The 26,839-nt window shown below is 41.1% G+C and overlaps 1 long non-coding RNA gene across 1 annotated transcript; it reads left to right on the forward strand.

Annotated features, from left to right (window-relative positions):
* The first annotated feature begins 1,990 nt into the window (after positions 1–1,990).
* On the forward strand, positions 1,991–26,839 carry Gm46880. The gene is made up of 4 exons (XR_001784524.1): positions 1,991–2,190; positions 3,270–3,340; positions 20,898–20,980; positions 26,803–26,839. It is a non-coding gene; the product is annotated as a predicted gene, 46880 (long non-coding RNA).

The raw sequence follows: 26,839 nt of genomic DNA on the forward strand, positions 1-26,839 counted from the left end.
ATATATATACATGAATAAGCCAGACAAAATCCCAGCACAAAGAAGGAACAGTGGTCACAAAGTTCCACCCCTAACCAAGAACCTATTTGCAATTGTTACCTACTAAGAGAAAGACAATCAGTTTTCTCCATTGGAGTGACATTGTGTATGTCAACCACACTCAAATGCAGGCCCCTGATCAGATGAACTTGGCTAACACAAAACAAACTCCATGGTTGTTGTGTGCTTTTTGTTGTTGTTGCTGTTGTTTAATTTTTGCATTTGTATCATTTAGGGGTATTTTGTTTGCTTTTCTCTTGTTTTAATTTGGGTAGAAAGGTTTGAAAGAGGAAGAGCTTGAAGTTAGGTAGACAGGGGTGTGGGGAATTCCTAAAGGAGTTGGGCAAGGGAAACAGTATGATCCAAATATATTGCATGAAAAAAAATACAGCCAATCAGGAGGGAGAAAAACCTCAAAGTTCTTAAAATACTTGCTATCTCACCGTTTACAGGATGAATGCTCTCCAGTCTTTGGCAGATCCCATCTTTATTCCACACTTTTTTCTTCATCTAAAAGATTGCAGACAAGTCGTAGATGCTGAACACCTCCAGAGTTTCCTGATCACACAGAGCACAGAATTTGTAGTCTCTGAAATGTTCCAGGACCTTAGAACTATAACCCCATCCACGTTTAGTCCTTGAGCAAATGCCACTTTCCCAGTGATGCCTCTAAAAACCCTGAGGTTCCTCTAGGGTTCCTCTCAGACATAAATATGGAACTTGTGGCTTTTTCCAGTCTCTACATATTTTTTTAATCTGTCTTAAGAATTCAAAAATGAACACTGTATTTACATTTTCACTCTTATTTCTTCCCTATTGAATTTGCCCCATATCCCCTCCTTTTCAAATGTACTGCATCTTCCTCTTTCGTTATTACTGTTACATACAGAACACCCCCCACATATGCACACACAAACACAAACCCCTACACCACCTACTGAGTTCAGTTTGAATTGTCTGTATGTATATATGTTTAGAGGTGCTCTCTTGGTATTGGATAACTTATTAGGGAGATCATCCCTGTAGAAAACTGATTCTTGATCAGCTGCCCCTGATTGCCCGCAGCTCTTAATCTAGGGGTAAGATCTTGTGAAATTGTCTTTGTCCAGTTACCATGTCAACTCATGTTGTCATTATGCAGATCTTCTTTCAGCATCCACATTGTGAAACTTCATGAGTACAGCTTCCCTTGACTTCTTTAGAAGATATTGTCAGCAGGTGTCATGGTTGAATGAAAGAAAACAAAAAAAGAAAGCAAAGAACAGGGCTGCACCTAGGTATGATGGAGATGAAGGTTTATTTTGCATAACGGGGATTGTATAACTAGATGCAGAGACATCTGGAAGAATCCAGAGTGGACATGGTCAGACTGAGCTGGACCAGGTAGGGAGTGTGGGGGAGGGGAAAGAGAGGAACCAGGAACAGCAGCCAGGAGGCCTAAAGAGTCGATTATCAAAATGGTTGGATTCTATAGGGAAGAGCAATCCAGACCAAGGTTAGAACTGAGGGAAACTGGGAGAACCTGGCAGCCAGTGCCGTTAGCTTCAATATGCTAAATAAGCACTTTGGCCATTTGTCCAGGGTTTGCCACCTAATAATGATCTTCTAGCATTTACAATCTTCCTTTCCCTTATTCTCTGTAATGTGGCTAGCTGTGGATCTCAATAGTAGCCTCTATCTGTTGCAAGAATAAGTTTCTCTGATGAGGGATATATATATATATATATATATATATATATATATATATATATATATATATATATATATATATATATATATAATGTTGTTATGCTACAAAGGTGATAATGGCCCCTCAAGCAAAGCTATGTACTATCTGACTAAATCACCTATGCCAACAAAACTTCCCTTCAAGTTGTAGGCCAACGGAATCCAAGAGACCCACAAAATAATATAGGCTATTGCCCTTTGCTTTGCTTGCCTTGCAGCACTTGGAAGTAATACTGTATTGGAGAAGATACTACATACTTCAGGCACAAAACTTGGAAGGATTGAGCTGGACTTGAAAGTGACTTGGAAACCTCCCTGAGAATTAGCTCTGTTACTGTCAGAAGATACTATGGAAGCTGCAAACAGAGGAAAGCAATCAGTAGTCCCATCCAGCTGTAATATCTGTGAACCACAACTAGCCTGGTAAGATAGCTCCTTAGATGCAGTAGTGGCATTTCTGTCCCAGGGCTAACCAACAGCTGTCTGACCAGATGTGAAATCCATTCACTAGAACTGTATTCATGCACGGTAGAGCTAGCCAGTTCCTCCTGGCTGGAGAGGTCATAGACCTTAGCAGAGAATCTTCTACTGCCATTTTCCTAATAAACTGTAATCCATAGTGGTCAAACGCCAGAGAAAAAGTGACCATGGAGTATTCAGACCAAACAGTACATGTAAAATGAAACTCAGACATTCAAGGTTCAGGGAACATTATCCAAGCTACTCTGCAGCAATGTAAACTTTACAGAAGGGAGAACCTTTATCTGAGATGTTACCTGGTCCAGCTCTTAGTCCTGAGATAGGCTCAATAAATGCTTTTTTAAAAAAAATAATAAAATAATGTCCAACGCTTAAGGATCAAAGCTAGAGAGTAAAGTAAATGCTAAGAGGTAATGTGGCTATTCCTACTTAGGAGGTCCTTGAGACAAATCTCTGAGTGACACCTGAGCCCCATAGCACTTCCAGCTAATGAGGTTATAGAACAGGTGATGCTTACAGCATGCAGGTCAGTTGTGTCAAGTTTGCTGTGGCCTTTTCCAAAAGACAGGCTGGCTGTCAGCGTCAAGGGATAGCAGAAGGCACCGTCAAATGACTTGCTTAAAGACCCTCCACTTAGATGACCTGCTTACTAGCTATCTTGAATTTATACGTTTCAACAAAGCAGAAGAGGACTTCCTTTGCATTTTAAGTATGATGAAAGGAGAGTCTAATTGTATATCACCCTGAACTAAGGTTTTCAGCCTCAGGCGGGTAATAGCAAGAAGCAGGGAAGGTTAGAATAGTTGCTTCCCCTCACTCAGTGTTAAATGGATCCTTAGAGCAACTTCTCTGTCTCCATGTTGCTTCCTACCTAATTTCCAGAGTGAGCAAAGCCAGCTAAGGAGGGAGAGAGAGATTCAGAGAAAAGAAGCGATTACTTCTGGGACACCGGAAGTACACCAGCGAATACTGAGATGTGTTAGAAGGACTGGGGTAGAATAACTGCTCTTTCTTTTGTACAGGTGCTTCTACTTTGGGGCAGGAACAGCTGCTGGACATCTGGATATCCTGTTGATTCTAACTGTTCCCTGGGGTGAGAGGATAACACAGATACAGTTGCTCATTATCCAATACAAGAACACACAGCTATTGGGCAGGGAATTATTGAAAAGCAAAACAAAACAGTTTTAACATTATAAGATGCAGGAGATGCCACCAGGGGTTCTTGGTCTTAGCACTTAGAAAAGAAGAAACTCAACTCCCAGAACATGCCACTTTTTGCCAGAAGATTTTCTGTTGCTTCTTGAGGCTTCTGTTTGGCCACCTGCACAGGCCAGAAGTTCCATAGAGTTAATAATCCCCAGGGGAAGCCCTTAACTAATGACTGGCTGGAGCTGTTGCCCGAACACCCAGCACACTCCCCTATCCAGTGTTGTGTGCATTGATTCTAAAATGAGTGATTTACCCCAGGCTCCAAGAGTATTCTCATGAGATCAGGCAATATCCATTCTTGGTGGCCAATGGTTTGAGTAGGTGACATTTATTGGATACCTTGTTGTCTTATTCAGTCACTTTTTGTACAGTATCTTGTTATATTGCCTAGACTAGCCTTCCTGCCCCAGACTCCCAAGTACTGATACTATAAGTGTGAGTCATCACGTCTAACTTTCTTACCCCTATGAGATAAACAAACTACATTCAAATTAGGATGTCAAGTGGGCCTCTGGGGGAGTTTAAACTAAGAAACTTAGGCAACTCTGGAAATTGAATTTGCCCATAATCTCACTTAAACATGTGTGATGGTCTTAATTTTGGTTCAGAAACCATGCAAAATATGTTCACTGCAAAAAGAAATATTCCTTCATCTAAGAGTATATCAAAACCTTTGGGAAGATCTAATATTAAGCCTTATAGAAACTTTTATTTTTCTTGATTAATAATAAACATGTCACTGTAACCTGGAAGAGTTTACAAAACATATGTAGACACAACCTTCACATTTTTAATGTAATAAAGTATCAAGAAATCTGCTAGTCTCTAATTCACGTTCTCATCTCACCAGGGACAACTCCAAGGTTGGAGAATTAAACATCTACAACCTTGAAGTGACTTAACCTAAGAAGTGACTTATCTAAAATATCTCTGATAATGGGCTTTTCAACTGAAGCCAATTTGGATATCACTTATAATTACCATGTAAAGCTTGATCCAGTATTCTGCATCCTCCCATCTTTGCTTCTCTGCTGTACCCCCTTGTGCTATTATCTATTGTATGTATTTCTAGATGGATTGGGAGAAGGGAGCCCGTCTTTCTCTGAAGATACAGACAGAAGGGTGCTAGTTTCACTACAGAGAAAAGCCTTTTTTTAAACTTCATTTATCTGATTAATCAGGGTTATTCTTTTTCAGGAGACAGGAAATGTACTCACTTTTTCAGGCTGGCTTTTTCTGCAGCTACCAGCTGTCATAGCCCTCCCTGTGTTGTAGCAGACCTAATGATTTGCCTCCTGGGACCCAGGAGAACCTCCTCTTGCCATCCTGGAGAAGTGCATATGGCTAGCGTGGATGCGTATTACAGATCTGTATCATGTCCAGTGTAGGTGCCTCTGCCTATGTACCCACAGGCCTTCACCTATGGCAAATCTTATCCAAACACTCATGAGGTCTTCCTGAAACAAGATAGACCAAGCACATGCAGCTCCATCTTATAATATATGACACTGCCTCCACCTCCCACAGGGGCCAAAGCTGAACTTCATTCAGGGAGCCTCTGTCCTTGTCATGTCTCATCAGGAGTCTCAGATGTGTGCGCACTTGGGGCTGACCTCCCTAAGCTTATGGAGGGAGGGTCTAGCTTCCCAGAGGGCCAGTTAACACAATTCAAATTGTCATCCTAATGGATTTTGAATTAAAACTATTTGGGGTTGACAAAATGTAGAGCTTAAGCTTTTTGCCCATTCGAGAGACTGGGCATCATATGATGAAAAGCTGGAAGATTTTCTTCAAGAATTACTTATTTTTTGAAAAAAAAAATGAAACAAAAGAAACCTCAGAGCTGGCCTCTAGATTCTGTTTGCCTCTTTCGTCAGTTCCTCTGTGAGGGGATGTATGTTTCTTAATTTTTTTCCTAAAGAACAATTCATTGAGGGCAGTGGATGTTGGATACATCTGTGAGGCTCCCAAGGATCTCATGCCTTCTGTGGCCCAAATGGCTACATTAGGAAAAAAATCCCAATTAGCAAAATTTAAATATAGAATTTCTTTGGTGATTCTCCTTTCATATATTTTAACACCATGATCAATGGCACAAAAATAAAAAGCAAGAGTTTTCTCAGGTTGCTATATATTTTTATTTCCCTCCAAATATCAATGCCACATCAACTGTTAATCTGAAAAACCTCATTTAATGTCAGCTTGCTCACAGTTATGAAAATTCAGGTAATGTATTCCTGTTACTAATTGTATTTGAGAAAGTGTTATTAATTTCATATATCAAGTTCGTAGTGGCCATCTGTTCCCTCCGAACTGCTACGTCTCCCTCCATCTGCCCTGGTTTTCTTCTGCTAATCGGGTGGCAAGGGCTCAGATGATCGGGAAGTTTCTCCCTGACTTTTGATTTGTCAGTCATCATCAAGCCAGCTGTGCATTTGTAACAGGCTCCTCCAACGGGTGCTGCTGAATTTAAATCTGTCTGCTTTGCTTTCTTTCTTTCTTTTTGGGCTTTTTTTTTAATAAAACTTTTTTTTTTTGTCAAAAAAAAAATGTTTAAAGGAAGCCAGATTGTATTTGCTGCCTCTAATTTGGCTGCATCTGCACCCTCATGAATATAGATGAAGGTACATGGCCAGGATATTATTAGGGACTGCAGCAAGCAGAGAAGAATTTTAAATGTGGCAACACACCATAGTTTAGATTTCTGAGAACATTAGGACAAACTAACGTGAAACTGCTGACATTTGCTAGCTTTGAGTTCAAGATGAGTTTCTGAATCTTAACCACAGGGAGGACTCTTTCTTGATTACTTCTGCATGGATGTGGTTGTGTTGGGAGAGAGCAGTTCAGGAAAGGACTCTGGGAAGAAACAAAATGGAAGTGATTTCCTATCAGACTTTCTTATCTTGTCTCCTGTATGCCATAGGGTCAGAGTGTTGGTAACTGCTAAGTTAACTTCTCACAGTTGAGCATGTGGAGTTAGCAAATGTCAGGACTTCCAAGTGACTTGCACTCACTCTGGAATAACATGTGGAGCTTATTCATTTTTTTTCAGAATGATTTTTTTCTGATCTGGAGGTAGAGTCAGGGCCTTACACATATGAAGACTACTACTCCATCTCCATCCTGAACACCAAGACTTAACCACTTGGAAATTGGACCCAGCATGCCAGTTTGATTCTATTTGTAACTGTTTGAATGTTTTATGCTAATAGCACTGTATAAGATATCAGTCCTCTTTGTTGACAACCCTTTGTCATGGCATCAATAGGCAGTCACTCATCTGGAGCCTGATCATGGGTAGACATGTTTTATGTTACTTTCAGAACGACTCAGTTTAAGTAGCTAGGAGAAACCTTTCAACCCGTGTTCAGGAGAGTACACTTTTAGCAACAGAGAGAAAAGTCAAAATAGTAGGACAAATGTTTTGAAGAGACTTGCAGTATGATGTCTACATGAGGTCACCATCTAGGAGTTTCCTGTAGTGGTTATTAACCACAAACGAGCAAACACTGGCAGATAGAGACACGACACGTCACGTCTTCTACGAGTAAGCACTTTGAATCACATTAGCTCTAAAAGAAAACAAAGCGTTAGAATATCTATTATGCACCTGGTAACTTTGTTTAAGACAAAATTTTGTTTTGGCTGAAATCAGAAGCATGGATTGCAGCGGCATTGCTTAGAGGCAAGAAGGGATGGAGAGGTGTTCTTCAGAAAAGAATTTCTCTCAGGCAGGGGCCAATTCAGGGCAGCTATAGCATTTGTACTGCCTGCATGAAAATTGTCAGGATAATAGATTTTAAGTGTCTATAACATATGCATACAGGTGACATGTAGTGCAATGCACTGTGTAGCATACTATAAATATGTACTACTTTTACTTGTTACCTAAGTTTTTTTCTTCTACTATAATTACAATTCTTCTGTCTTAAAGTGTACTCATATTTGCTTTTATTAGCAAGGAAAATGTTTAAAGCTATATTTCAAAATGGTAGTTTACAACAAAGGACAAGGTCATCTATTCTGCGACCTGTGGTGGACTAACCAGAATCTCAGTGGTGGATGTGGGAGGGACTCATGCAACCTTATGCCTCTGTGCTGAACTATTGGCTATTGAAAGATTCTGAGTGGGGGGAGTGGGTGAGTCACTTCCTTCCCTTGCATACCTGCTAGCGAGCCCACCAGTCTCCCACCAATAGTTCCAAGTTCATGGTCATAGAATTTAAAAGCAGGGGATCACAAGTAGACAAGCAAAACAAAACAAGTTGATGAGATTGCAGAAGGATGATTTGTAAGGAAGAGATGGGGCTAATGGCAAGGAGATATAAAAGAGGATGGGAAATGAGAGTGACTGGAACACATTATTTACATATATGAACTCCAAAAACAAATGAATTAATAAACCTTTAGAAGGAAAACATGTTGAGCCCTAAATTCCTGGTACCTATAAATATAAATGTTTGAAATGTGGGCTTTTCAGAGGCCAGAAGGTAAAATAGAGCCTTGTAATATCAGGATGGATCCTAAGTTTATGTCACTGCTGTAGGCTGAGAAAAGATACCCAATAAGGCCTATGAAACAGTGGGAGAGAAGGTGATGCAGATGCAAGGCAAGGATGCTGAACACTATTCAGAACCCTGGGCACTGTGTTTGTGATAACTTGTTCTTATAACCCTTGGGCCACACTCCAGAATATAATTTCAGAAATAATAAGTGAATTAGTGTAGTTTTTCAACTTTGGAGAAGAGAAAATGTTTAGTTTAGTAAAATTCAGTGTATTTTACTGTAGTGTAGTTTAGTTTAGCTTAAACTTAGCTTAGTTTAGTTTGGTTTAATTTAGAGGTAATAATGTTTAATTTCACCATGGGAAGCCACAAATCTTCGTGCTTCTTAGCACCATGGTGAAGGGCATCTCCTGTCAATTTTTTTTTTTTTTTTTTTTATTTTTTAATTTTTTTGTCATTTTTTTAAGATTGTTATTTCTTTTTTTTAAATTAGGTATTTTCCTCGTTTACATTTTCAATGCTATCCCAACAGTCCCCCATACCCACCCCCCCAATCCCCTACCCACCCACTCCCTCTTTTTGGCCCTGGGGTTCCCCTGTACTGGGACATATAAAGTTTGCAAATCCCATGGGCCTCTCTTTACAGTGATGGCCGACTAGGCCCTCTTTTGATACATATGCAGCTAGAGACAAGAGCTCCGGGGTACTGGTTAGTTCATATTGTTGTTCCACCTATAGGGTTGCAGTTCCCTTTAGCTCCTTGAGTAATTTCTCTAGCTCCTCCATTGGGGACCGTGTGATCCATCCAATAGCTGACTGTGATCATCCACTTCTGTGTTTGGTAGGCCCCAGCATAGTCTCACAAGAGACAGCTATATCTGGGTCCTTTCAGCAAAATCTTGCTAGTGTATGCAATGGTGTCAGCGATTGGAAGCTGATTATGGGATGGATCCCTGCATATGGCAATTACTAGAAGGTCCATCCTTTCGTCATAGCTCCAAATTTTGTCTCTGTAACTCCTTCGATGGGTGTTTTGTTCCCATTTGTAAGAAGGGGCAAAGTGTCCACACTTTGGTCTTCGTTCCTCTTGAATTTCATGGGTTTAGCACATTGTATCTTATATCTTGGGTATCCTAAGTTTCTGGGCTAATATCCACTTATCAGTGAGTACATATTGTGTGAGTTCCTTTGTGAATGTGTTACCTCACTCAGGATGAAGCCCTCCAGGTCCATCCATTTGGCTAGGAATTTCATAAATTCATTCTTTTTTTTTTTTTTTTATTAGGTATTTAGCTCATTTACATTTCCAATGCTATACCAAAAGTCCCCCTTACCCACCCACCCCCACTCCCCTACCCACCCACTCCCCCCCTTTGGCCCTGGCGTTCCCCTGTACCGGGGCACACAAAGTCTGCGTGTCCAATGGGCCTCTCTTTCCAGTGATGGCCGACTAGGCCATCTTTTGATACATATGCAGCTAGAGTCAAGAGCTCAGGGGTACTGGTTAGTTCATAATGTTGTTCCACCTATAGGGTTGAAGATCCCTTTAGCTCCTTGGGTACTTTCTCTAGCTCCTCCATTGGGAGCCCTGTGATCCATCCATTAGCTGACTGTGAGCATCCACTTCTGTGTTTGCTAGGCCCCGGCATAGTCTCACAAGAGACAGCTACATCTGGGTCCTTTCAGTAAAATCTTGCTAGTGTATGCAATGGTGTCAGCATTTGGAAGCTGATTATGGGGTGGATCCCTGGATATGGCAGTCTCTACATGGTCCATCCTTTCATCTCAGCTCCATACTTTGTTTCTGTAACTCCTTCCATGGGTGTTTTGTTCCCACTTCTAAGGAGGGGCATAGTGTCCACCCTTCAGTCTTCATTTTTCTTGAGTTTCATGTGTTTAGGAAATTGTATCTTATATCGTGGGTATCCTAGGTTTTGGGCTAGTATCCACTTATCAGTGAGTACATATTGTGTGAGTTCCTTTGTGATTGTGTTACCTCACTCAGGATGATGCTCTCCAGGTCCATCCATTTGGCTAGGAATTTCATAAATTCATTCTTTTTAATAGCTGAGTAGTACTCCATTGTGTAGATGTACCACATTTTCTGTATCCATTCCTCTGTTGAGGGGCATCTGGGTTCTTTCCAGTTTCTGGCTATTATAAATAAGGCTGCTATGAACATAGTGGAGCATGTGTCCTTCTTACCAGTTGGGGCTTCTTCTGGATATATGCCCAGGAGAGGTATTGCTGGATCCTCCGGTAGTACTATGTCCAATTTTCTGAGGAACCGCCAGACTGATTTCCAGAGTGGTTGTACAAGCCTGCAATCCCACCAACAATGGAGGAGTGTTCCTCTTTCTCCACATCCTCGCCAGCATCTGCTGTCACCTGAATTTTTGATCTTAGCCATTCTCACTGGTGTGAGGTGGAATCTCAGGGTTGTTTTGATTTGCATTTCCCTGATGATTAAGGATGTTGAACATTTTTTCAGGTGCTTCTCTGCCATTCGGTATTCCTCAGGTGAGAATTCTTTGTTCAGTTCTGAGCCCCATTTTTTAAGGGGGTTATTTGATTTTCTGAGGTCCACCTTCTTGAGTTCTTTATATATGTTGGATATTAGTCCCCTATCTGATTTAGGATAGGTAAAGATCCTTTCCCAGTCTGTTGGTGGTCTTTTTGTCTTATAGACAGTGTCTTTTGCCTTGCAGAAACTTTGGAGTTTCATTAGGTCCCATTTGTCAATTCTCGATCTTACAGCACAAGCCATTGCTGTTCTGTTCAGGAATTTTTCCCCTGTGCCCATATCTTCAAGGCTTTTCCCCACTTTCTCCTCTATAAGTTTCAGTGTCTCTGGTTTTATGTGAAGTTCCTTGATCCACTTAGATTTGACCTTAGTACAAGGAGATAAGTATGGATCGATTCGCATTCTTCTACATGATAACAACCAGTTGTGCCAGCACCAATTGTTGAAAATGCTGTCTTTCTTCCACTGGATGGTTTTGGCTCCCTTGTCGAAGATCAAGTGACCATAGGTGTGTGGGTTCATTTCTGGGTCTTCAATTCTATTCCATTGGTCCACTTGTCTGTCTCTATACCAGTACCATGCAGTTTTTATCACAATTGCTCTGTAGTAAAGCTTTAGGTCAGGCATGGTGATTCCACCAGAGGTTCTTTTATCCTTGAGAAGAGTTTTTGCTATCCTCGGTTTTTTGTTATTCCAGATGAATTTGCAAATTGCTCCTTCTAATTCGTTGAAGAATTGAGTTGGAATTTTAATGGGGATTGCATTGAATCTGTAGATTGCTTTTGGCAAGATAGCCATTTTTACAATGTTGGTCCTGCCAATCCATGAGCATGGGAGATCTTTCCATCTTCTGAGATCTTCTTTAATTTCTTTCTTCAGGGATTTGAAGTTTTTATCATACAGATCTTTCACTTCCTTCGTTAGAGTCACGCCGAGATATTTTATATTATTTGTGGCTATTGAGAAGGGTGTTGTTTCCCTAATTTCTTTCTCAGCCTGTTTATTCTTTGTGTAGAGAAAGGCCATTGACTTGTTTGAGTTAATTTTATATCCAGCTACTTCACCGAAGCTGTTTATCAGGTTTAGGAGTTCTCTGTTGGAATTTTTAGGGTCACTTATATATACTATCATATCATCTGCAAAAAGTGATATTTTGACTTCCTCTTTTCCAATTTGTATCCCCTTGATCTCCTTTTGTTGTCGAATTGCTCTGGCTAATACTTCAAGTACTATGTTGAAAAGGTAGGGAGAAAGTGGGCAGCCTTGTCTAGTCCCTGATTTTAGTGGGATTGCTTCCAGCTTCTCTCCATTTACTTTGATGTTGGCTACTGGTTTGCTGTAGATTGCTTTTATCATGTTTAGGTATTGGCCTTGAATTCCTGATCTTTCCAGAACTTTTATCATGAATGGGTGTTGGATCTTGTCAAATGCTTTTTCTGCATCTAACGAGATGATCATGTGGTTTTTGTCTTTGAGTTTGTTTATATAATGGATTACATTGATGGATTTTCGTATATTAAACCATCCCTGCATCCCTGGAATAAAACCTACTTGGTCAGGATGGATGATTGCTTTAATGTGTTCTTGGATTCGGTTAGCGAGAATTTTATTAAGAATTTTTGCATCGATGTTCATAAGAGAAATTGGTCTGAAGTTCTCTATCTTTGTTGGATCTTTCTGTGGTTTAGGTATCAGAGTAATAGTGGCTTCATAAAATGAGTTGGGTAGAATACCTTCTACTTCTATCTTGTGAAAAAGTTTGTGCAGAACTGGAGTTAGATCTTCTTTGAAGGTCTGATAGAACTCTGCACTAAACCCGTCTGGTCCTGGGCTTTTTTTGGCTGGGAGACTATTAATAACTGCTTCTATTTCTTTAGGGGATATGGGACTGTTTAGAAGGTCAACTTGATCCTGATTCAACTTTGGTACCTGGTATCTGTCCAGAAATTTGTCCATTTCGTCCAGGTTTTCCAGTTTTGTTGAGTATAGCCTTTTGTAGAAGGATCTGATGGTGTTTTGGATTTCTTCAGGATCTGTTGTTATGTCTCCCTTTTCATTTCTGATTTTGTTAATTAGGATTTTGTCCCTGTGCCCTTTAGTGAGTCTAGCTAAGGGTTTATCTATCTTGTTGATTTTCTCAAAGAACCAACTCCTCGTTTGGTTAATTCTTTGAATAGTTCTTCTTGTTTCCACTTGGTTGATTTCACCCCTGAGTTTGATTATTTCCTGCCGTCTACTCCTCTTGGGTGAATTTGCTTCCTTTTCTTCTAGAGCTTTTAGATGTGTTGTCAAGCTGCTAGTATGTGCTCTCTCCCGTTTTTTCTTGAAGGCACTCATAGCTATGAGTTTCCCTCTTAGAAATGCTTTCATTGTGTCCCAAAGGTTTGGGTACGTTGTGGCTTCATTTTCATTAAACTCTAAAAAGTCTTTAATTTCTTTCTTTATTCCTTCCTTGACCAAGGTATCATTGAGAAGAGTGTTGTTCAGTTTCCATGTGAATGTTGGCTTTCTGTTATTTATTTTGTTATTGAAGATCAGCCTTAGTGCATGGTGATCTGATAGGATACATGGGACAATTTCAATATTTTTGAATCTGTTGAGGCCTGATTTGTGACCTATTATGTGGTCAATTTTGGAGAAGGTACCATGAGGTGCTGAGAAGAAGGTATATCCTTTTGTTTTAGGATAAAATGTTCTGTAGATATCTGTCAGATCCATTTGTTTCATCACTTCTGTTAGTTTCAGTGTGTCCCTGTTTAGTTTCTGTTTCCATGATCTGTCCATTGGTGAAAGTGGTGTGTTGAAGTCTCCCACTATTATTGTGTGAGGCGCAATGTGTGCTTTGAGCTTTACTAAAGTTTCTTTAGTGAATGTGGCTGCTCTTGTATTTGGAGCATAGATATTCAGAATTGAGAGTTCCTCTTGGAGGATTTTACCTTTGATGAGAATGAAGTGTCCCTCCTTGTCTTTTTTGATGACTTTGGGTTGGAAGTCAATCTTATCAGATATTAGGATGGCTACTCCTGCTTGTTTCTTCATACCATTTGCTTGGAAAATTGTTTTCCAGCCTTTCATTCTGAGGTAGTGTCTATCTTTTTCTCTGAGATGAGTTTCCTGTAAGCAGCAAAATGTTGGGTCTTGTTTGTGTAGCCAGTTTGTTAGTCTATGTCTTTTTATTGGCGAGTTGAGACCATTGATGTTAAGAGATATTAAGGAAAAGTAATTGTTGCTTCCTGTTATTTTAGTTGTTAAAGGTGGCATTCTGTTCTTGTGGCTGTCTTCTTTTAGGTTTGTTGAGGGATTACCTTCTTGTTTTTTCTAGGGCGTTGTTCCCGTTCTTGTATTGGTTTTTTTCTGTTATTATCCTTTGAAGGGCTGGATTCGTGGAGAGATAATGGGTGAATTTGGTTTTGTCGTGGAATACTTTGGTTTCTCCCTCTATGATAATTGAGAGTTTGGCTGGGTATAGTAGCCTGGGCTGCAGTTTGTGTTCTCTTAGTGTCTGTATAACATCTGTCCAGGCTCTTCTGGCTTTCATAGTCTCTGGTGAAAAATCTGGTGTAATTCTGATAGGCTTGCCTTTATATGTTACTTGACCTTTTTCCCTTACTGCTTTTAGTATTCTATCTTTATTTAGTGCATTTGATGTTCTGATTATTATGTGTCGGGAGGAATTTCTTTTCTGGTCCAGTCTATTTGGAGTTCTGTAGGCTTCTTGTATGTTCATATGCATCTCATTCTTTAGATTTGGGAAGTTTTCTTCAATAATTTTGTTGAAGATGTTTGCTGGACCTTTGAGTTGAAAATCTTCATTCTCATCCACTCCTATTATCCGTACGTTTGGTCTTCTTATTGTGTCCTGGATTTCCTGGATATTTTGAGTTAGGATCTTTTTGCATTTTCCATTTTCTTTGATTGTTGTGCCGATGTTCTCTATGGAATCTTCTGCACCTGAGATTCTCTCTTCCATCTCTTGTATTCTGTTGCTGATGCTCAAATCTATGGTTCCAGATTTCTTTCCTAGGGTTTCTATCTCTAGTGTTGCCTCGCTTTGAGTTTTCTTTATTGTGTCTACTTCCCTTTTTAGGTCTAGTATGGTTTTGTTCATTTCCATCACCTGTTTGTATGTTTTTTCCTCTTTTTCTGTAAGGACTTCTACCTGTTTGATTGTGTTTTCCTGTTTTTCTTTAAGGACTTGTAACTCTTTAGCAGTGTTCTCCTGTATTTCTTTAAGTGATTTATTAAAGTCCTTCTTGATGTCCTCTACCATCATCATGAGATATGCTTTTAAATCTAGGTCTAGGTTCTCAGGTGTGTTGGGGTTCCCTGGACTGGGCGAAGTGGGTGTGCTGGGTTCTGGTGATGGTGAGTGGTCTTGGTTCCTGTTAGTAAGATTCCTCCGTTTACCTTTCGCCATCTGGTAATCTCTGGAGTTAGTAGTTATAGTTGACTCTGTTTAGAGATTGTTCTTCTGGTGATTCTGTTACTGTCTATCAGCAGACCTGGGAGACAGATTCTCTCCTCTGAGTTTCAGTGCTCAGAGCACTCTCTGCTGGCAAGCTCTCTTACAGGGAAGGTGCGCAGATATCTTGTATTTGGAACTCCTCCTGGCCGAAGAAGAAGGCCCAAAACAGGACCTTTCTCAGACAGTGTGTTGCTTTGGCAGTTCCCAGGTGGTACAGACTCTCACCTAAGCAGACTAAATTCCTAAGTTCCTTGGAGTCCCGGGACCAAGATGGCGACCGCTGCTGCTGTGGCTTAGGCCGCCTCCCCAGCCGGGTGGGCACCTGTCCTCCGGTCCGGAAGGTGGGGCTGTCCCCGGCCCACACAGGGTGCTGCCTCAGCGCCTCTGTGCTTCTGCCTGTTCCAGAAGCTGTCAGGTTCTCTGGCGCACCCTCTCACCTGTTCAGACTAATTTCCTAAGTTCGGCGGGTCCCGGACCAAGATGGCGACCGCTGCTGCTGTGGCTTAGGTCGCCTCCCCAGCCGGGCGGGCACCTGTCCTCCGGTCCGGAAGGTGGCCGGCTGTCCCCGGCCCACACAGGGTGCTGCCTCAGCCCCTCTGTGCTTCTGCCTGTTCCAGAGGCTGTCAGGTTCTCTGGCGCACCCTCTCACCTGTTCAGACTAATTTCCTAAGTTCGGCGGGTCCCGGACCAAGATGGCGACCGCTGCTGCTGTGGCTTAGGCCGCCTCCCCAGCCGGGCGGGCACCTGTCCTCCGGTCCAGACGGTGGCTGGCTGTCCCCGGCCCACAAAGGGTGCTGCCTCAGCGCCTCTGTGCTTCCGCCTGTTCCAGAAGCTGTCAGGTTCTCTGGCGCACCCTCTCACCTGTTCAGACTAATTTCCTAAGTTCGGCGGGTCTCGGACCAAGATGGCGACCGCTGCTGCTGTGGCTTAGGCCGCCTCCCCAGCCGGGCGGGCACCTGTCCTCTATCTCCTGTCAATTTTAAGTTTCAGGAAATGCATCCTGTCTTTAATATGATATCCTACTGCCAAGCAATTGTATGATAAGAACATCTTTTCTGGCTGTCATCAGTAGTGATGTGAGCAAAATGGAAAGTGATCTAGGAGATGTCAGTTACTCAAAGAGCAATGAGAGCCTATGCAGCAGCCTTCCCTCCTGAGCTTGCTTCTGCTCAGAAGGGCAGGCTGCTCCCATCCTCAAGGGTTTGTGTCTACCACCTTGGATACAGTTACCATGCCAGAATCAGATCTCAATTCCATTGCCAGTCCCTTGTATTTTCTTGCTTATGAAGATCTCCTTTGTACATCTGCTTCTCTTCTTAAAATATCCAAGATGCCAACATCAGGCCCCCTCAAGAGGATGCTAAAATTTCCAAGTTTGTCCAGCATAGAAGAACACAAAACAAAAGAAAAGAAAACCCGACATAAGCATATTATTTGAATCTTGCTGATGCTTGCTATAGGGATATTTATCTTTTTGCCAGTGTGCGAATTCTGAAAGGTACCCTTCCTTCCATCATCCTGGTCAGGATAGAATCTGTTTTGTACTTATATTTCTGCTGGTATATACCTGTGGCTGGGTACTTTATAATGAGTGAGATCTATTATTGGTCTTTGAGGTCCAAGGATAAAGAATCCACAGGTGAGCTTCCTAGTGCATCCTATTATAGTAGAAAAGCACAAAGAAGCAGTGGGTATTTGTGGATAGAACACTTTTGCCAGAGAGGAAACACAAAGAACACCAAATTTCTAGGAAATATCCTCCTGTTTTGGGGTACATAATCCTCCATCTCTTCACGAAAGTGAGACCCCATTTTTTTAAAAGACCAAGCCACTTATCAACACACTCATAGTGAAGACCCAACCTCGCTATGAGTTTAGATGGAAACAAAAACCCACTCAAACCTCAGCATTTTCCCACTCATTCTGATCAGCTTTGGATTAATGCCGAAGCTTAGGAGCTCTAGGAAACAGTATCCTCTAAGTTATCCTGAATGCCTTTCAATGCACGTTTGCTAGTCAAAGTGTGGTTTGCGGATCAAAAGTATCAATATCACCTTGGTGTTCATTAATAATACAGGATAATTTGGACATGTGTGATGTTACATGTCTGTAATTCCAGCCCTTAAGATGCAAAGCAGGAAGGTTGTGGGTTCAAAGACAGCCTGAACTAAGTGGTGAATCTCTGTCTCAAAATAATAACAAATAAAAAAAAAATCTGTTTTAGGCCAATGAATCAGTAAAACAAAATAACACAAACCCCAACAACCACAACAAAACACCTGATAGGACATGCATACAATTTGCTGTGTGTTAAAGAGTAAGAAACAGTGGCACAAGCTGCTACTTTGCTTTCCTTTGGAATTTTCAAAGTAATGTCTTTTGGCACTCTGACAATTTCAAACAGAGAAGTGAGACTATTTCTACTCCAATGACAATATCTCTTGCCCCCGCATATAGAGCTAAAAATCCTTGATATTTATAGAAACTGTGTGTGAAAAGCAAGGGGAAATATGGACCAGTGAATATGGGTATGTCAGTATTACCACCCATGACTGCTCATACACAATTTTTCCTCAGAATCGTATTGATGATATCAATAGGATATTAACAGCACAGAAGGAAAGACCAGACCCATTTACATGGCAGCTCTGTTTCCTTTCCCTGGGTAGATAATGAAGTAGATTCTCTTTTCCCATGACACTGGGCTGCCTGATATTTTGCGGTGTTACACGACGTGCTTCAGCATCACTAATATATCCCAGCTGGTCTCAACAGCAGGAAAATGTGTCTGGGGGGCGGGGGTTGACTCGGTTATGGTTACGCATGCTCCAACAGAGGTGGCTCTGTTGTGTCTATAATTAGGTGGGGGTGGGAAGTCTGGAGGGGGTGAGAAGAAAGAATGAATGAAGGAGGTGGGGGAGGCGGGAGTGAGGAAATCCCAGGAGTTCTGGGAACTTGAGATTTTTCAAGCTGTCATTTACCTTTGCAAAGTTGTGGTTGGTGGCTGTGTTTACAGGCTGTGGATCTGTAAACAGCACATGTGCAAACCGTTAGCTATTGTTTTGAAAATGGCAGTATGGCCAATCATTTCAATTTCTGTGTTTAAGCATGAGCCAGATGACACTATGTTTTATTTAAAACCGGGCATGTATCATCCAGGGTGGATACCTGTACCTCTCAAACACTTTCATACTCTGTACTATGCCATATGGTGCTTGCTTGCAGGTTTTTAAAGTGATTGCTTACTGCCTAAAGGTAGCTTGTCTCAAGATTATAATCCATCTCTTGCTTGAGGGCAGAAATGAACCCATTAATTTAACAGCACACTAATGGGATTGGCAGAGAGATGTTAATTCTATCCACTATTCCTAGAGGATTAGTTGAATAGTGGTTAGATAAGAAGGAAAACAGGGCAAAGCATCATTGTGAAAGCTCTAGGGCCATGCCAAAGATGTGGCCAGTGTGTTTTTATATTTACGAAGCCAATCATTGCCTAGAGTCATTATTAAATTAAGGGATATTTTAAACTATCAAATTATAAAACAAATTGTTCCTATTTTACAACTTCGGAAGAAAGTCTGTTTCTTGCTCTGTTTAATCTTTACAAAAACCAGAAAGTCTGCTAACATTTACTCACTTATTATAAACTAATATGTATGTAATGACAGGGTCTCATGAATCTCTAGCTGGCCCTGAATTCACTAGTTAGCTAGGCTGGTCTTGAGTTACTAATCCTCCTGCCTATAGATCTGGAATCCTAGGATTACAGAAATGAGTATCCACAGCCAATATGTGGGATGCTGTGGATCAACCCCAGGACTTCTTCCCACACAAGGAGCCTACCAATTCAGCTACACCTTCAGCCCTTATTATATATGTTCAATAAAATTGATATGTCTTCTAGCTGTTCAATTCTAAGTCTTGACACTATTTGAACTAGTCTTGAACATGTACAAGATCCCTACCTCTCGAATTGCCTTTATAAGTAAGTATTTGGTGTCCATCTGAACAAGATAGTGCCTAACTTTGAAATGACACTCACCAGCACATTCGCCTGTGTTCCTTGATCCTTGGAGTATGAAACAGTTTTGTGTTCAATGATGCTGACAGCTAGGATGGAATAACCACCCAGTGAAGCCTGACTTGAGGTCTGATAAAGGTCAAGTGGATTTTTGTTTCCTTAGCGGAGTGCTTGTCTAATCCTTGAGACTCCAATGGCTAAACTTAGTTTATCTTATTCATCCTCCATCTATTTGAAACTGTAGGAAAAAAGAACTGTTCTTGAGTTCACTGGGAGTTTTAATGCTGCCCCTACGTTCCAGTTATGTATCCTTCAGAGAAAACAGATATTGGGTCCCCTGTCATATCTCCAAATACCATTACCACTTCATTCCCTTTAATACTGGTATTCATGTGAAACTAATATCTTTCTTTAAGGAAATAGCAATTTACAGCAGGGTTTCTTATCAGGTGATAACTATCTAGGTTTACTTTTTAAAGCCCCTTCCTGTTAGTGTAGAAAAACTGCAGTCACCACAGCAGATTAGCTTTCCCCCAGTGAGGTTCAGTGACTCCCTTTTGTGTTTGGTTCTCTTCTTTTGTAAACTGTGATCAGTAGTTTATATTGGGAGGCCTGGGAAGGAGAGATTAAGTTCTCCTCAGCTGGCCATCTGAGGGTGTGGTTCTTTAACATTTTGACTAACAGATGGTGGCAAAGCAACAGGTGCACCCAGATCACTGCACCAAGCTTTTTACATCTGCTGGGAGCACAGACAGCATGCTGGCTGCAGCTTCCCCCACTCCAGCTGGGTCCTTGGCTGCTACCAAGCATGCTGAAGACAAGGTGCAGAAAGGGGGAGGCTGGTGACCTTCAACTATTAACCCACAGATATGATGTGCTTCAGAGGATAATCGGGGCAAGAATGCTTTGATCTGAGTATTACACACTAGATGGAGAAACAAAGGGTGCAGACTCCGAGGTGGAGTGAGGAAATGACCAGCAGTTTTGCTAGCACAATAGGCTTTTCAGAATCAGACAGCTTCCTTCAGCAGAGCTACGCATTTCCACTTTCATTGGACTGAATTCATTGCCTACTTCAAAACTGTTGTTGGGTAGACGAAAAGTATTAAAGGGAAACATTTGCCCAGAGAAATAGTTACGACAATTCACCTGGCTGTAGCCAATATTTTCCATGTATTTACCATGGTCAGGGGTTCCTTGAGTTATTACATCATATTTATAAAGCAAGCCCATAGGGTAACAGTTCCATTGTTACGATTTTAAAATGGAAATTAAAAAAAAAAACAGAGATATTGGGATTTACAATTGCAAATAAAAAAAGCATAGTCAGCACTAAGAGATTCAACTTTATTGTGACATGTTTCCCCGTAAGACTACTGTGTGCCACCCTCAGGCTTCTGAGCCAATTGTCCAAGCCACATTAGCTAAACTCCATAGCACCTACATTTATCAGCTATGCAGAATGGTTAACCTCTATCTTCTTGACAGAACGAAGAGGGAAAATGTGGGTAAGTTCACCAGAAGTTGCATATCCATTGTTAAATCTGTATTGAAAGCATTGTACTGTTGGTTATGTATAGTTTCTGCTAGGATTAGGTACTTCAGTGGTTCTTACCCTGTGGGTTCTTGACCCCTTTGACAAACCTGTTTCAAACGTTATTTATATTACAATTCAAAACAGTAGCAAATTACAGTTATGAAGTAATAACAAAAGTAATTTCATTGTTGTGGGTTACCACGACATGAGAGATTATATTAAGAGGTTGAAACTTAGGAAGGTTGAGAACCACTGATCTAGTTCCTTGCATAACAGAAAAGCCAAGCCACCATGCAATTTCACTAATCCTGATCATTAACTTTATTTAAAATCTGGGATTTCACAATTTAAGAATTCCTTCTCCTATATTCTTGATTTTACAGATAAAGAAAATTACCCACTGACCCCTGTCCTGGAGTCCAACTGTCCCACAATACCAAACATGGTCTGGAATGCTACTGATTAAGTACTGATTCAAAATTATATTTCTATACTAGATTGCTTCATTTCTATTTCTATGTCTTCTGATCTTACCTCTCTAAAGGATTTTGGGAAATATTGTAGCAGGCTGACTACCACCTCCAGCCTCTGTTATGAAGGCAAGCCTTCTAGTCTGCTGATAAAGGGACAAACCCAGTACGGCTGTATTTCAAGATGAAGCTACTAACTTGGGCAACATAAAAGATCTGAACTAAAGATGATCATAAGCTTCATAGATGATCGTAAAAAAACCTCCAGTACCTGACATGGGTTATTGGCCAGGGTTGTCCTTGGATCTCCAAAACAAACGGCTAGTGTAGTTGCCTTTAAAAATATACTTCAGACACAGGACTTGGAGGAATTGATCTAGAACCTACTTAGAAGCCTCATCTTTAAGGACTAGATCTCTTACCCTCAGAAAGTTCTATTCTAGTTGCCAAGGAAGAAAAGTAGTCATTACTCCTACCCAAGAGTAAAGCTACAAATGACAATAATAACTAACATGGCCACATAGCCTTAAGGTGTAATCACAATGGTTCTACTCAGGTCTAACCAAGAGCTGTCTATTTGGATATTCAGTAGAAAGGCTCCCTCAACAGGAAGGAATTAAGATGCGGTACTAAAACCTTGACAATTCCCCACTGATGGTGACATCATGAATCCTAAAGGAGATCCTGCTACCGCCAATTTCCCAGACCAAGATAATTCCTAACAGTATTCTAATTACTTATCTTTACACAATCAGAAAACTGTAGTTGTCATCCCTCATAAATGATGCTTCTTGCTGTCACAGACCCTGACCATTATAGAGCTCCACAGTCAGTCAAAATGTAGATAAAAGCATGCTGTGCTCAATGTCAAGTGCTCAGGGAACATCACAGAGGAGAGAACAGGAAGACTGTAAGATCCAGGGTACCATGGTCTCTATTGTGAGATAATGTCATCTATATATGACATGGAAACTACATATATAAAATCCCCAAAATATAACTGCTTAAACAAGTCCTTAACAATGACAACACCAGCTGACATGCCAATGAGGATGGAGAAAACTTCATAAGTTTCATGCCCTAGAAGGATAAGAGGTTTTCTGCAGGGAAAAGCTTCTGCTAGCCATAACGAATAAAGAATAGGTCAGTAATGTGAGGGGTGGTGTTGTAGAGGAAGATGGAGTGGTGAAAGGATGTAAATACACCACTCATGGATGAAATTCTCAAAAAAAAACCATTTAAATAAATGAAATAATCTGATATAACAGGGAGCTTGATATGGAAAGCAGAGGGACTTGGGAAGATTGGATAAAAAAACTCATAGGTTACTGGAGGAAAAAGAGATGTATGTCTTAAGGTTGTTGATAAGAGCAAACTAGAAGAGCTGAGGAAGGCCGAGGTACTTTCACTTTAATTGCTACTTGAGTAGATCATCCTACATTCAGGAACCGGGGAATTTGATTCAAGATGCATTGACATTGTAGGGCGAGGGGAGAGAGGAAAAAGGGATGAGGGAATCCCAATGGCTTGCAGTCACAGAGGCCACAGTTGCTCCGTAGCCAGCTGACAGCACAGAACGTTAGACACGTTGGATATCTTTCTACTTTGTTGGAATGATTGGCAGCAAGTAGAGACCCCCCCTCTCTCTGTCTCTCTCTCTGTCTCTGTCTCTGTCTCTGTCTCTCTCTGTCTCTGTCTCTGTCTCTGTCTCTCTCTCTCTGTGTGTATTAAAAAAATAAATGTGCAATAAGATGCTAATGCCACAGGAGTTTCAGTAGTAGTAGTTGACAAAAGCTGCGACAAAAGCTTGTAGCAGCCTTGTTTTCCTTGGGAATTACCAAAAGTGTGGCTAATGTTATTCAAGAGACTGACACAATTAAAAATAATGGGCTCTTTCAATGAGAAGGCATTACCTAAATTAAACCTAGTTGGTGTTTTCTCTCTTTTTTCCTTTGAAAGTGCTAAGGAATTAATGAGACTCATTTGTGTAATTTGCCAAGCGATTTAGGAGTTAAATCAACAAGGTAAGGTGAGTTTGAACTTCATGTATTAAATTTGATATGCTTTTTAAATCATCATCCATATTTAGCACCCACATTCGTGGGATTGAATGTCCCTTTGTATTACTCTTACATAGTATCCACATCTATTTGTTCACTCATAGATGACACTTGTATTTATCTACCTTTTTCTGGCCTCCCTGCACTTCGATGTCTAATCCCCTCACACAGCCTTCCTATAGACCTGCCAAGTCTCAGAGCCTCCAGTTATGTGGGTGTTTTGGCACCTGCATGTTGAATACACTTCATATAGCCTGGTGGGTTTTTCAAGGGTAGTGGAATGGAAACTCAGTTACTGTTGACTCAAACTAAACAGTTATCTATCAAACCGTAAGTCCCCATCGGCTCCATGGTGTATTTAAAATTAGGACAAGCACAGCAGCCACTCGTCTTAGTGAATGCAGTGGCTCGCCTTAGGCCACACAGGAGCAGCCAGGCACATTGCCAGCTCCTATGGTGCTGGAGTTCCAAGACGGAGACTCAGGGAGGCTCATTTTGAGTTTAGATGGATCTTTGAACAGTGCACATTGCCATAAACTGCAAAAAGATTCCCCACAACAGTATTAACCCCACAGCTAAGATTAGCAGAGAATGCTTTTCATCCTCAGAGCCATGATCTGCTCCTCTGGTGAATGCTGAATACCAATGTCAGGACACTGAGAGAACAGGAGTCCTAACCTGGGCCTGGGCCTTGAGGAAGGAAGGTTACAAGCGAAGACCAAATCCCAAGTTCTTGTGTAGGCAGAAGCTTTTAAACAAGTGTGCCTGAACTTAGGAAGCACAAAAATGCCCTCTGTGGCATGCTGCCTATTCTGCAATTTCACGTGAGGGAGCACTTCATAAAGCATATTTATTTCATGGAACACAGGTCTCCAAGATGTGCCATGCAAAATGTATGCTGCATCACACTTCTGCTCTGGAGCTTAGAAAGCTCCAGAAGTATCTTGTCATAAAACACACAGGTTAGCTCAGGGGTTCTCTGTTCAGCCATCAAACTATTCTCGTGCAATTCCCTGTCATCATCTTTGAAAATGCTTTTCACTTGGACACGCAGTGGGAAGCACCCATCCAAGCAGTAGTTCAGAAACAACTGCCATCGTGTAACCTCCCAAACACAAAGGGTGCACTTAAATAAGATGTGACCTCCCCTGAAGCAACAGGGTTGAATATCTCCCACCCATTTCTTTTCATAGAAGCCATTGTTTATGCCAATATGCACATGGATGGAATATTGTCACAAATGAATGGATTTCCTTCATACCTCTTTATTAAAAAGATCATGGCAATATTATATGTTTGTGGAAGCATTTACATTTCTAGGTGATAACCTCAACATGGGACAAATGCAGTAGCCTGCTTGTCAAATGCCCCTGCTGCTCTGGAAGTATGATGGAGCTAGCTTCTCTCTTCTATTTGAACCTAAGTGAGTTTGAGAAACCACGGGTGAGATCAGAGCTATGAACTGCAAGCCAGATGCTTCCAGTGGCTTCCTGGCTGTATCTCTTTAGCAGCTCCTCTGTCTACCACCCACACTTGGAAGGGCTCTGGACTTAGTCTAATATTCTAGTGTTGTCATGTTGAGATATTATTTAAAACACATTGTACGAAAAATTCTTTAATAAAAAATTAGAGAAAACACACATGAAATAAAAACTTGTAATGAATTTTACAATGGTGTTATATTTTCATTCTACACAGGGTCTTGTGAATCACATAGGTGTCATATCTACCTAGGGAGGATGAGTCTGTCTTTCGTGCCATTTCTGAAGTTTCCTGCTTGGCCTGCCACAGGCTACCAACCATAGTTGTCACCTCTAATTAACAGCTTAAATGCCTTCTGACAGCAAAGCCTGAAGCCACTTAAGATGCCACTGTGCAATCACAGAAATATGGAGTTCAATGTCAGGGCCCTCACTACACACTTCATATTTACTGAGGTTTGGATCTAACTCCATCACCAGCTCTGAGGCCACCTTGAACATCGGTCCCATTTGCCATGTGCACAAGAGCCCATGGGAGCAGCAATGGGGCCAGGTGGAACGTGCATCTTTCCTGGTTCAGGCATCTGTGTTTGTATAAAGGTGCACATATGCTGTGGATGACCCTGCCCAAATCTCCCATTTTTAAAAGGATAACAATGTTTTACTGTTTCAAAAGATACCACGTGATGGAACACTGCTATCTGGAATCCCTCAATACTTCAGAGTCAGTTTTCTTTTTTTCTTTGTTCCATTTGAAAGAAGAGTTTATTTAATAGTTCATTTCCCAATTCTCTTGTTTTCTTTTAAAGATTTAAAACAGCATGTTAATCATACAAATAATGGGTTTCATTATGACATTTCATACATGTGTATATCGTCTGCTAATCATGTTCATTTCCATTGACCTCCCTTGTCCCCTCTCTGCTCATCATCATCCTCCATGAATGTGGAGGCTGCTGTTGTAGGTGGAGACTGATAATCTTTTTGTTTGTTTGTTTGTGTTTGTTTGTTTGTTTGTTTGTTTGAGACAGGGTTTCTCTGTGCAGTCCTGGCTGTCTGGGAACTCACTTTGTAGACCAGGCTAGCCTCGAACTCAGAAATCCATCTGCCTCTGCCTTCCAAGTGCTGGGATTACAGGTGTGTGCCACCACTGCCTAACTAATTTTTTTATTACATATTTTCTTCAATGACATTTCCAATGCTATCCCAAAAGTCCCCCATACCCTCCCCCCCACTTCTCTACCCACCCATTCTCATTTTTTTGGCCCTGGCGTTCCCCTGTACTGGGGCATATAAAGTTTGTGTGTCCGATGGGCCTCTCTTTCCAGTGATGGCCAACTAGGCCATCTTTTGATACATATGTAGCTAGAGTCAAGAGCTCCAGGGTACTGGTTAGTTCATAATGTTGTTGCACCTACAGGGTTGCAGATCTCTTTAGCTCTTTGGATACTTTCTCTAGCTCCTCCATTGGGGGCCCTGTGATCCTTCCAATAGCTGACTGTGAGCATCCACTTATGTGTTTGCTAGACCCCTGCCTAGTCTCACAAGAGACAGCTATATCTGGGTCCTTTCAGCAAAATCTTGCTAGTGTATGCAGTGGTGTCAGCGTTTGGAAGCTGATTGTGGGGTGGATCCCAACAAAAGGATGGACCATCTAGAGACTGCCTAATTTTTTTAATTAGATATTTTCTTTATTTACATTTCAAATGTTATCTCCTTTCCCGGTTTCCTTCCATCCGGGAAACACTCTATCCCATCCTCCCTCCCCCTGCTTCTGTGAGGGTGTTCCTCCACCTACCCACCCACTCCCTTGATTCCCCTACACTGGGGCATCTATTGAGCCTTCATAGGACCAAGGGCCTCTCTTCCCATTGATGCCTGACATTTTCTAAAAACAGATATTTGTGTTCTTTGAAAAGACAATGAAAACACTAAGTGCTTGTTTGTTTCTATTTACACAAGAATAATGCAAATATAATGCAAATAATAATGTAGACAATGTGTTTCTGAAGCATGAATTCTTTTGACTTGAGGCAGTCATCTAGCTGGTATATTCAATATTCTTGTCCTGTGTGAAAGGCTTTTGTAGACTTCTCTTGCACTTAGGCTGTCACAAATGGTGTTTCTATCCTGGCAATTCTATAACTTCACTTCTCTCATTTATAGTCATTTGGAGTTTACATTTCAAGTAGTATTTATTCAGTATGATACCTTGATAAAAGTATCTACTCCTAAGACTCTGGCACTCATGATTTTAACTTTTTATTAATATCACAGGGCTGCTATAACACATTACCACACACTGGATGGCTTA

Source organism: Mus musculus, chromosome 4, assembly GCF_000001635.26.
Source record: "Mus musculus strain C57BL/6J chromosome 4, GRCm38.p6 C57BL/6J".
NCBI classification, from domain to species: Eukaryota; Metazoa; Chordata; class Mammalia; order Rodentia; family Muridae; genus Mus; species Mus musculus.